The sequence below is a fragment of the Lepidochelys olivacea genome (genome assembly GCF_965140295.1).
Source record: "Lepidochelys olivacea isolate rLepOli2 genome assembly, chromosome: 5".
Taxonomy (NCBI): Eukaryota; Metazoa; Chordata; order Testudines; family Cheloniidae; genus Lepidochelys; species Lepidochelys olivacea.
The window spans coordinates 75662344-75672981 of NC_140415.1; the positions used below are offsets into that span (position 1 = coordinate 75662344).

At 39.7% G+C, this 10638-nt stretch overlaps 1 long non-coding RNA gene across 1 annotated transcript; it reads left to right on the top strand.

Moving 5' to 3' along the window:
* The first annotated feature begins 6771 nt into the window (after nt 1–6771).
* On the top strand, nt 6772–10342 carry LOC311520564. Its single transcript, XR_014711642.1, has 3 exons — nt 6772–6847; nt 7564–7613; nt 10100–10342. It is a non-coding gene; the product is annotated as an uncharacterized lncRNA (long non-coding RNA).
* The last annotated feature ends 296 nt before the right edge of the window (nt 10343–10638 follow it).

Below are 10638 nucleotides of genomic sequence, written 5' to 3' on the forward strand. Positions count from 1 at the left end.
ACGGGCTTTGTTCAAAGAATAAGTTCCTGGGTTAGTGGTTCTGTTGTGTGATTGCTGGTAAGTATTTGCTTCAGGTTGGAGGGCTGTCTGTAACGAGGACTGGCCTGTCTCCCAAGATCTGAGAGAGTGATGGGTCATCCTTCAGGATAGGTTGTAGATCCTTGATGATGCGTTGGAGAGGTTTTAGTTGGGGGCTGAATGTGATGGCTAGTGGTATTCTGTTTCCCCATGTTTATTCCTCTCCTCCCCCCCACCCCTGTACTGTTCCTCACATGTTCTTGTGAACTGTTGGGAATGGCCCACCTTGATCATCACTACAAAAAGTCCCCCCCCCCACCACGCTCCTGGTGGTAATAGCTGACCTTACCTGATCACTCTCATTACAGTGTGTATGGTAACACCCATTGTTTTATTTTCTCTGTGTATATAAATCTCCCCCCTATATTTTCTACTGCATGCATCTGATGAAGTGAGCTCTAGCTCACAAAAGCTTATGCTGAAATAAATTTGTTAGTCTCTAAGGTGCTACAAGTACTCCTTTTCTTTCTGAATGAATCAGGGATCCCAGGGATAAAATGTGATCATGTAAATAAAGACCATATCATAAGCATATGCATAAGGGATCTGAAATAAAGTTGCACAGGCAACTTTAAGTCTGGCATTTTTTTACTTCAGAACTCTTTACTTTGCAACATAAATGTTCTTTTAATCTTATTTTTATATGTGCAATATACACTGAGCCACACAGATGAAGAGAAAGTACTGGATGGTGATGTATACAGTTATCTGTAAGATTTTACTATGATGTGACTTTAAAAATATATGTAAAAAAGGTATATTTTACTATGATTATACAGATATTGTCTGTCAATCTTTTTTTCTTTCATATACCTACTGACCATCTGCTTTTTTCTCAAAGAGCTGTTCTACTAAATCAGTATTCATATGTGTTGCCTCTGAACAGCAGAATCTCACTTGCAAATACAAAATGACTTAACAGCCCAATGCTCATTTGGATTTCAAGAACCTTGTAGAAATAAATCTTTACACTTCCAGCAACTATCCAGAAAGTTAAATCCAGGGCGAGTTTTTTAAAAAAAAAAACAAAAAACAAAAAACAATCAGTCCGCCAGCACCAGTTCTTTTCAGGTTCTCATTGTACTGGGAAGGAGCAGATGAGAAACTAGCAGCAGGAGAACCTGGTCCCACTACCTGCCTTACAGCATGGTTAGATCTGACCCCTGGAGCTCTGGTAAAAGGAGTATAGGCTTTATCAAAAGCATTTTCCATCTGACTATACTTGAAAGTGTTCATTTGGTTCAACCACTTCTATTCCAAGTCAAGTATTAAAACGTGCGGATAATTCCTTCCTTTAGTTGCATTCTTGGGAGAAAAATGCACTGTGAGAGCAGGGAAGTACTTTTCTGTTTGTGAACAAATCCTGGGCAAATGTTAGGCAGGTTCTGTAGGGTATAGCTATTAGACATTCATCTCTGGTCCTCCCTACAAGAGCATTATGCTGCATCTCTGTCCTCTCAAGTGGTTTCTGATGAAGTTGATTGAGCCCTAAAGGTCACTCAGGCATATGCCTTGTTAAATCCTCCATCTTATACTTCCATAGTGACAAATCATTCCTCTCCTTTCTTGGAAGGCATTTCAGTGGAGTATCCAGCATACCAGTCATGCACTGCCAATACTTTAACATGAGGCTCCCACAAACAAAAAACAATTCCTCTTAGCCAGTGATAAATCTCAAACACCAAGGGTGCATTTTTCTTGTCAAATGAGCAATGAGAGATTGTTCATTTGTTCTCCCAATGAAATTGGGGCTCCTTCTGATAACCACTGAAGGAGGCAACAAGCTTCACTTAGCTGCCCTTTGCTGGAAATGTTTACACTTTGTTCATTAAAATTATACTGAGTATTTTAATAGCATAGCAGCATTCAAACTGCACAGTTCATTGTGCGAGCTAGGTATGAAGATCTTATAGAGCTGTAAGAGGGATCCCTCCTTGGGGATGTTTTTTAGAAATACCAGCCATCTGGTGCAATATGTTCCATTTCACAGGCAACAAAAAACCTTGCTCTTCAGAAGTGTTTATGAACCCTAGGGGATGAATTCACTCTGGGAGGAATAATATAGCAGTGTCTGGAGAAGGGTGAACTGTCAGAGGCCAGGAAATCATTGTAATCTTCCTTAATTCAGTTTGGTGGCAGAATAAATAAAGGGGCTCCTGGAAATCTGGAAGGTTGCCCCACTCCAACATCAATGTTTAAATTAAAACCACCACAATGACAGTTTAACTGTGCAAAAATTTTTACTGTGGAAGAGTAGAACTAGTTGAATACTTTAAAAAAGGTTTATGAAATACATCTAATAATGTAGCGGATCAATTTTACTGTTATTCATTGAATAAATTAAAATGGTAAAATGGAATGAATAGGTGGAGCAAAGAGTATCCTGTAGATTCCTCCTGTACTGAAGGCATTTTGAGTTACTAGATTTCCTTATGTGCCCAAACTATTTTATCTAATGGGCCCAAAGTGCTCTAGGGCTTATTTTAGCCTCCAGTTGCCTCCACTACTGGGGTGCTGCAGAGATCCCACCAGCCACCCTGTCCATGTAGTTATTGGGGTTGATCTATAATCCAAAACAGTGCCCAGCCATAATAGCCATAGATCTGTCCCCTTTTCAAGGCCAGAATCATGAAATTGCTACATAATAGACCAGGCCCTTGGGAATGATTTGGTGGGGCGGGGGAAGGAGGGTGAATCCATGCTGAAGCTTATGAGACCCAGAAGACTAAGTAAATTTTCAGATGGTTAGAGACCTGAATACTGTTTTTAAATGGATCCTAATATGCTTAACTTTGAGACTCCATCTCAGCAATGCCTTTCAGATGGAAAACTCACTCAAGCATTTCCTTCAGACCATATGGTGTTAACAAGAATGAATGGCTCTCAGTCTAGGATCAGGACCTAGTAAAAGACTACTCTTGTATAGCTTCCTTGGTTGTGCTCTTTAGTGCACAGCCAGAGTGTGGCGGCATAAGTGGGAATACCAACAAGTGGGATTGTCTGTGGCTGCCAGATGAAAAATGGAAACAATATTGAAGAAGAGGGGAATGAGGAAAATGGAGGGGAAAATAGATACCAACACATTGTGGTGATAACATTCCCTCCACCCCTAGTCTGAACACTGATCTTGGCAATTGTGGGGAGATTTGAATGCTTTCAAGGCAAACATCTATCCTATCACCCATCAAAGCAATTTGTAAAAATCAAGCAATTGTTTTGTATTGACTAGTAGAATATGCATCTGAATAATAATTTTAAAGATTTGAACAGTTCTTTTAAAGGAAACATACATATTTCTGCTTAGAAAATATGTTACCATTGAAACTCATTTGTAAGTGTACAGAGGAATTTTAAACCCTATAAATAAAACAAAAATTTAAAGCTTGTCCAGACATAATTACTGAAGATTATTCCGGAATTTAGAGTTGGAATGTAATGTTTGGTATACAGGATCAGAAACATATCAGAACACAGCTCAAGATCTTGCAAAAACTGAAAGAATCAAAGTGATGTAAGACAGTGAACCTAAAATAATTCCAAATGAAAGGCTTTTGAATATTTCAACATTGTTAATCATTTAGTGATAAACTAGTGTAATGAAAACTTGCAATCTTTACAGTAAATTGATAAACTTGTGCATATACATATATTCATATGCAAACTCAGTTTTCTAACAAGCTCATAGTAGCCAAGTCACTTTTTAGCTATACACCAACCATACACAGTTCTGCCCTGAGAAATGATGCAATCATTTATATGAAGAAATTACCTCCCATGAACATATACACGGCTAATTCAAATTTACAGGTATCTAAATTCAGTGGGACTTACCCAGTGCTAACCAATGCACAAACAATAGATAAAAAACCATTCTACAGAAAAGTGAAAATAATCTATAAAACCATATGCATAAACTGGTCCTGAGAGAGAGTGTACTATCCCTGTAATATCTCCCTAACCTTTTTTTACATCAATACTTTTACATAACATTATCTATTAATTTGACTAGAACCAGATGGTAAAAGAGTCCATTTCTGCCTGTTGAAAAGCAGAACTCCCTTTTGGCTATTGCAAAAAACTTGCTGGCAGTGTGGGAATTAACAGAGATTAAGGTTGTTGCCCTGTTACATATCTCCTGCAAAATCATCAATACCATAGCACAGTTTATGTGGAATCAGTTTCACAGTGCAGATGTGCTGTGAGACAGCAATATGAAAAAGGGCCAGCCCACACTGGATGGTTTGCTATTGATTCAGTAAGGCTAAGGCTGAAATAGAGGAGTGGAAGAAGGTGAGGACTTTTCCCAGGGTGCAAACAGTATTGGGAAAGGGATTGGCATCCACCTCCCCACATCTCTCTGAACCCACATATGCAATGCACAACAGAGGGAATGAGGCATGAAGTAGGGGGACAGGCTTCTTGTTTTCTCCTCTACTCACAAAATGGGGCTGCAGCACTAGCTAGAATCAAGGCTAGAATATTTACATTTTTGGTTTTAAAATAAAAGCTACTAAAAAAAAAAAATCACATGAATGCAGTGTAGGCATCTATGTCATGATGAGACTTTATAGTCCCAAATGTTCACTGGTTGGTTCTGCAACCTCTTCAGAAAGTTGGTTGCAAATTGCAGCATAAATTTTTTCCCCTGGAGATCCTTTCCCTGTAGCATCTATTTCATTGTATATTGGTTCGAGAAGGAGACCTGAGTCAAGATTCTTTATCTCCTGTATTAGATCAGCCACTGACTCCCCATGTATTATTGGATAACTTTTCTGTGCATTAACCTCTCTACACATTAGTTTCCACATCTGTAAAACAGGGATAATTCTTACCAGTATCTACCACATAGATATGTGGTGAGTCTTAATATCTGTAAAGGTCTGTGAGAGCTGATAAAAAGTGGAATAGAACTGAAAAGAATTACTTAGAAAAATTAACATATTTGAAATTACCTAGTGAGATTGTAATTTGTTTGGAGAAACACCACAATATTGTTTCATTAATGTTGATACTCTGGCCCGTATGTGTCACTGTAGTGGCCCCTACAGGAGCTACAAGGAGCCAGTGGAGAGTTTGTCCCAGCACAGGAGCAGCGTAACACTGATAAGTGGTTCTGTGCTGCTGCCTCACTCCATCCCCATTGCAAGCCTCAGTAAACGGGCCGGGGGGGGGGGGGGTGGACGACGGGCGCAATACCGACAGCTCTGAGTAGGATGAGAAAGTGAATTATGGGCTGCTATACAGACCGTAGGCCGCTCAGGGGAGGCTCCTCTAACTTACCCTGGAGTCATTTCAGCCTCACAGGAGCCCAGATAGTACACAGATGTCATAAAGGCCCCCAGGCTACAGTTTTGGGGAGGCATTTCTCAAGAGGCACAGCATGGAATTTAGACCATTAATTAACAAAGGCAAAAGCTACAGTTGCATAAAAGTTTGGAGCATGAGTCAAACTATAACACAAATTCAGTGAGTCCAGAGAGCTCAGTTGTTCTGGGTGAAGAACACTAATGAGAAACTACATGAGATTTCATTCAACAGGGACTAACATCAGAACATCACAAAAAACGAACTGTTGGGCTAGACAAATCACTGTAGGCAAGAGTAAGTTTATCTATCCCTCTGCCTCCTCCTCCTCTTTGGCAAATGTAGCAGGTAACCTTGGTTTGTCTACCCACAAGGAACCTCTCATCCTCAAAACAGCATAATCCTCTTATTAGATGCCAAAGTGATTGACAATAGTGTTTATCTGCTAGAGAAACAATAGGAGTCCTACACAAAAAATAAAGCAGATAAATCAGTGTTTGATCCCTACAATAGCTACAAGATCCAAAGCAGCAATGGATATAAAGAGTTCTATCCCTTTCTTCAGCAACTGCAATATAATTTCCATTATTTCTCCAGGCTCCCATTCTGAATTCAAAGCAATTTATCTGAAGTTCAGACACTGTCAGTGTGATTTAGTTTCAGTTTTATGGCAACTGCAGGTCTCTAATAAGTATGCTCCTTTCATTGATTTTGTTCCCCTTCAGCTGCTACTGTAAATGTAATTGAAATTTTTGTTTTTTCCCCTGACCTAACTTTTTTTTTTTTAAAAACTGACAGAAGAGCAATCAGTGCAGTGTCCTATGAGTTTTATATAACCTATTAATAAGACATTGTTTCTCCTAGAAACAGACTTCCATATGAGGACACTTTAAGTGAATAGAGAAATAGGATATGACATTCATATCACTTAATTTTGTATGTATAATTTGCCATTTGTTAGTTTTTTCATAACTGTACAATGTGGCCCAAGATTTTCCATTCACAAACAAGATATGGATATGAATAGGATATACATGTTAGTATGTATACTATCACTAACAATCTCTCAAGTATTTCAAATTAAGAATAAAAGTAACAGTCTAGCAACCTTTTTCTTCCTTCTCAGCCTGTTGAAGTAGTTTGATTAATTTATAGCTGGGATGAGCGTATGTATGGGGGCAGGGAGAAAGGTGTACGTGTGCATGCATATATGAGTGTGTGTGTCTATGTGTGGGGGTGTGTGTACGTGTGGGGGGTTGAAAAACTTGTCAAAGGAGACCTGAATGAAATAACTAAATGAAAAATTCATTTCTGAAAGTTATCTGGTCATTCTTACTTTTTGCAGGAATATGTTCCACTCTCTAGGATCAGCTTCTATCAAAGTCTAGCTCCAGTGCTTATGAGCTACCCAGTTAATCATTGAACCAGTGGAATATAGCTGTCATGACAGGTCATGACCAGGAAGGTAAGAAACTTTTAGCTAGAAGCAAATCCCATGGGAAGTTTTGAAAATGATGGCAGAAGCCTGGATCAAGAATATTAATTTAATGGGTTGTGAGCGCAGAGAACAGAGTAGCAGGTCGATATATTCATCGTGGCAACTTGGGTAGCTAAGTAGATGGGTTGACTCTTGCATTTAGTACCAGCTGGAGTCTTTTCAGGACATGTGACTTTGTTGCTAGACATAATTGTTGCAATAATAAAGCTTGAGGCCATGAATGATCATTGTGGCCAGGCCCATGTCCAATAGGATGGGACTCTTCTGTCCAAGTGCTCAGAAGGACCCCAATACTACAGAATTAAAAACCTGAGGGCAGATGGCCTCCATAGAGGGAGAATGTTATACAGGAAGTAATTTTCTTCAAAGAATTTCCTTTCCTACCAGGATCACCTGTCTTGCTGTTAGCTAGCTACTTCTTGTTGCCTAGACAAATCAGCACCTGGATAAGAAGAGTGGGAGACAGTGCCATTTTCCTCTGTCAAAGGAGAAGTACAGCTGGAAGACTTAAGTGTACTGTGGACATTTCAGGCTAGATTGTCTAATAGATGTGGAATAATATGGGGGAGATGATTGAGCATTGTGGGGATTTGGAGGTGGAAGAAGAGTTGCCCATAACATTCTGTTATCAGTTGCGTGTAGCCACTTGAAGCATTTCAAGTAATTTCCATTCACCTTTGCAGCTTCTTGGAGTGAGAACATGAACACCAAAGGCCTACATAGGTCCATTCAGGTGAGTATTGTTGTATTTCCTTGTTCTTTGTGGACAGGATATTATCCACCAGAGCAACAGGTGTTCTCTCTACTCTGGCCTGAAGCCAGACTGAAAGGGATCCAGGTAGCTGAAAGCCAAGGGGACTGGTTTTTGATAATAATGCACTGAGATGTTATTAGACAGACTGTTGCAGGTTTCAGAATGGGTGGTTAATTCCACTCATCAAGAAGTGGAAACAGCCTTTGATAGCAGGACCCCAAATATTCTCTGCTCTCCAACAAGGATAGGGGTCAGAGTCATGGGTTATAGCCTCAATTGCCCTCACAGCTTCCATGACTACTTTTTTTGTGTGTGTGTGTGAGAGAGAGAATGGGCTAAGTACTTGAAAGGAAAGCATTGTCCTTCTGGACCTGCTTTCATCCGATTGCTTTGGGTGGGCTATAAGGCAATTCTGGATGTGAATGATCTTTTGGAGAAATAAGAGGATAAATTCCTCACAGCAAGTGTTGATGGGCTCTGGCATTAAACGTGTTTATGCGTGCACATGCATGTGTTTGAGAGACAGTGAATGTGTCACACGTTGGGCTGCTTATTGCCTATTAATGAGAAATATGTCTAAAATTAATATTGCACACATTATAATGTCACATGAGTGGCACATCAGGAACTGTTACCTGTAACTTATAATAGTTCATTGAACAAGTATACAAAAATACAAGAAAAGACTAGTTTGGTTAACTTCATGTTCAACTGAAGAGAAAAAAATCTTATTACATTCAAAAATAATAGGTGTCAGTGAGATTATGTCAGATTATAAGAGATCATTTCTCTGTCACTTAATTGCCTTATTCTTTCTGAACTACCATTCAGTTTGAGGATTTTTACATGATTCCAGACTGACCTGCTTTGGGTCCTGTAATTAGAGATCTCCTGATGGGAGGAGATACTCTGGCACTTCAGTCTACACCTCCCAGGAAGAGGCAGTTATCCTTGACATTGGGCTACTAACAGACAAGATTGTCAGCTGCCAAGACCCAGACATCAGCATTTTCAATATCTTAATTCTTGGCTACATAGAATCAAAGTGATAGCACACAGAGTCTCAGTCCGGGATACATTTCATTTACACAATACCTGTCAAAACCCCAAGAAAAAAAAAGTAATAGGAATGAGTAAATAATTAGCTCACACGGTGTTTGGAAAACACAATGTGTCCAACAAATCTTTTAACACAGATTAGTTAATGGTCCCTTTGGTGTGGATCTTACCATAATGGATATTAATGCTTTGATTTTTCCTTTTCCAAGCACAAGGAGAAAAGGCAAGCGAACCAGCAGATTATCTCAAGTCACTGATTCTTTCAGAGACTAATCATGGTCTCAAAGCACACAATGGGTGCTTCTTTTTTTTTCTAGCAGTGGAAAGCAAGTATGATCCTCCTCCTCTCCGGCCTGCCTTTTGTTAGCTCCCTCTGTGCCCATCTGTCCTTTTTCTCATTTTCCTCCCTTAATCTCAGAATAATATCTTGTTGTGTCTATTGCCCTGAAGGGTTTGCTTTATAGTCATAAAGAACTGCCAGCATATTTTAAAAGAGATAGAATATATATATAAAACCATGTTGAGGGAAACCTGAAAACAGTCTGCACTGGTATTTAATTAAACTTGTGTCTAGTTTAAAGGTGAACTGAAACGAGGTCTTTAAAAAAAAAAAAAGAGAGAAATACACCTCACTAAGGATCTGATCCTGTAAGGTGAGGAGTGTCTTCAACCCTAATTCCTGAGCCATGTGAAGTCCATGGAAGTTGAGGGCATACTTCACCTTACAGAACTAGGCCCTGATACCCCAATTCACTAAGTAGTAAATCCTCCCCATCTCCCAAACCTGTGTGAAAGGCCATGGCACAGGAGATCTTGACGTTGCAGGTAACAGTTCCTCCTTCCCATGCTGTATGGGGCAGCAAAAAGTACTCCATGGCCACTACTGCTGTATCAGTGCTGCAGTCTCTTCTGTAGCCCATACACCCCTGTTACATGGAATTAGGGGATAGCAGATGAATCCCTTAGTCATGGATTCACTGACCCGCCATCAAACCCTTCCTTGCAAGCTGAGGGGACTCCACAGCTTGCAAGGGATGCCCACTTTTGGGGAGCCTGGGATCCTGCCCTGCAAAGAGGAACTAATAGGGTGACCAGATGTCCCATTTTTGGGTCTCTTATATAGGCTTCTATTACCCCATCCCCCACCGCTGTCCTGATTTTTCACATTTGCTGTCTGGTCACCCTAGGAACTATACTAGCATTTCGATGATCTGACTTTTCATCATCAGAAAAACAGGTTCAACAAACCTTTTGTAGTACAAGTGCCTGTTTGTTGTACATCATGGATGTAACATCAAGCTCCAGGAAACAAGCTTCTGCATGGTAAAAGTAAAAATAAATGTGAAAGCACAAATCTATGTACAAGCAAGTCATATCTTTTTGGTCTAAACCCCTTTTCTTCACAGCTCCCCAACTTTGTGCTCAGGTCTGAAATAGACCTGCTCAATATAGTTACATAATGACTGAGGGACTTTGTCCTGGGATACTCTGAGAGCTGCATGACCTCTAAGGACAGAGGACTTATGGACCATTTGAGGAGCATCTAGCGCCAGAGAAGAATTGCCTACAGCAGTCAGATCAATACAGCCTCAAGCAGACATAGCCTGACAGATTCGTGTACTGTGTTCCTCCTAATGAAATACCATCCAATATTTCCTGGAACTTTGGAAAAAGCCAGCAAACATTTATCAAAATAAAAATCAAGGGATGAAAAATGCTGCTTCAAAGTTCAATGTGAATATTATGAATAAATTGCAGTGACCTTGTTTGCAGCCTTGGTCCTATTAATTTTATATTGTATCCACATTAATGTATAACCTTATAACAGCTAACATCAAGCTATTAATTTAATGACAAGTACTGTATTGGTTACAGTATGTCATAAAATTATGCACTTTCATATAAGATTAGTGTCTTAATATTCCATTCCCACTACACAATGTAT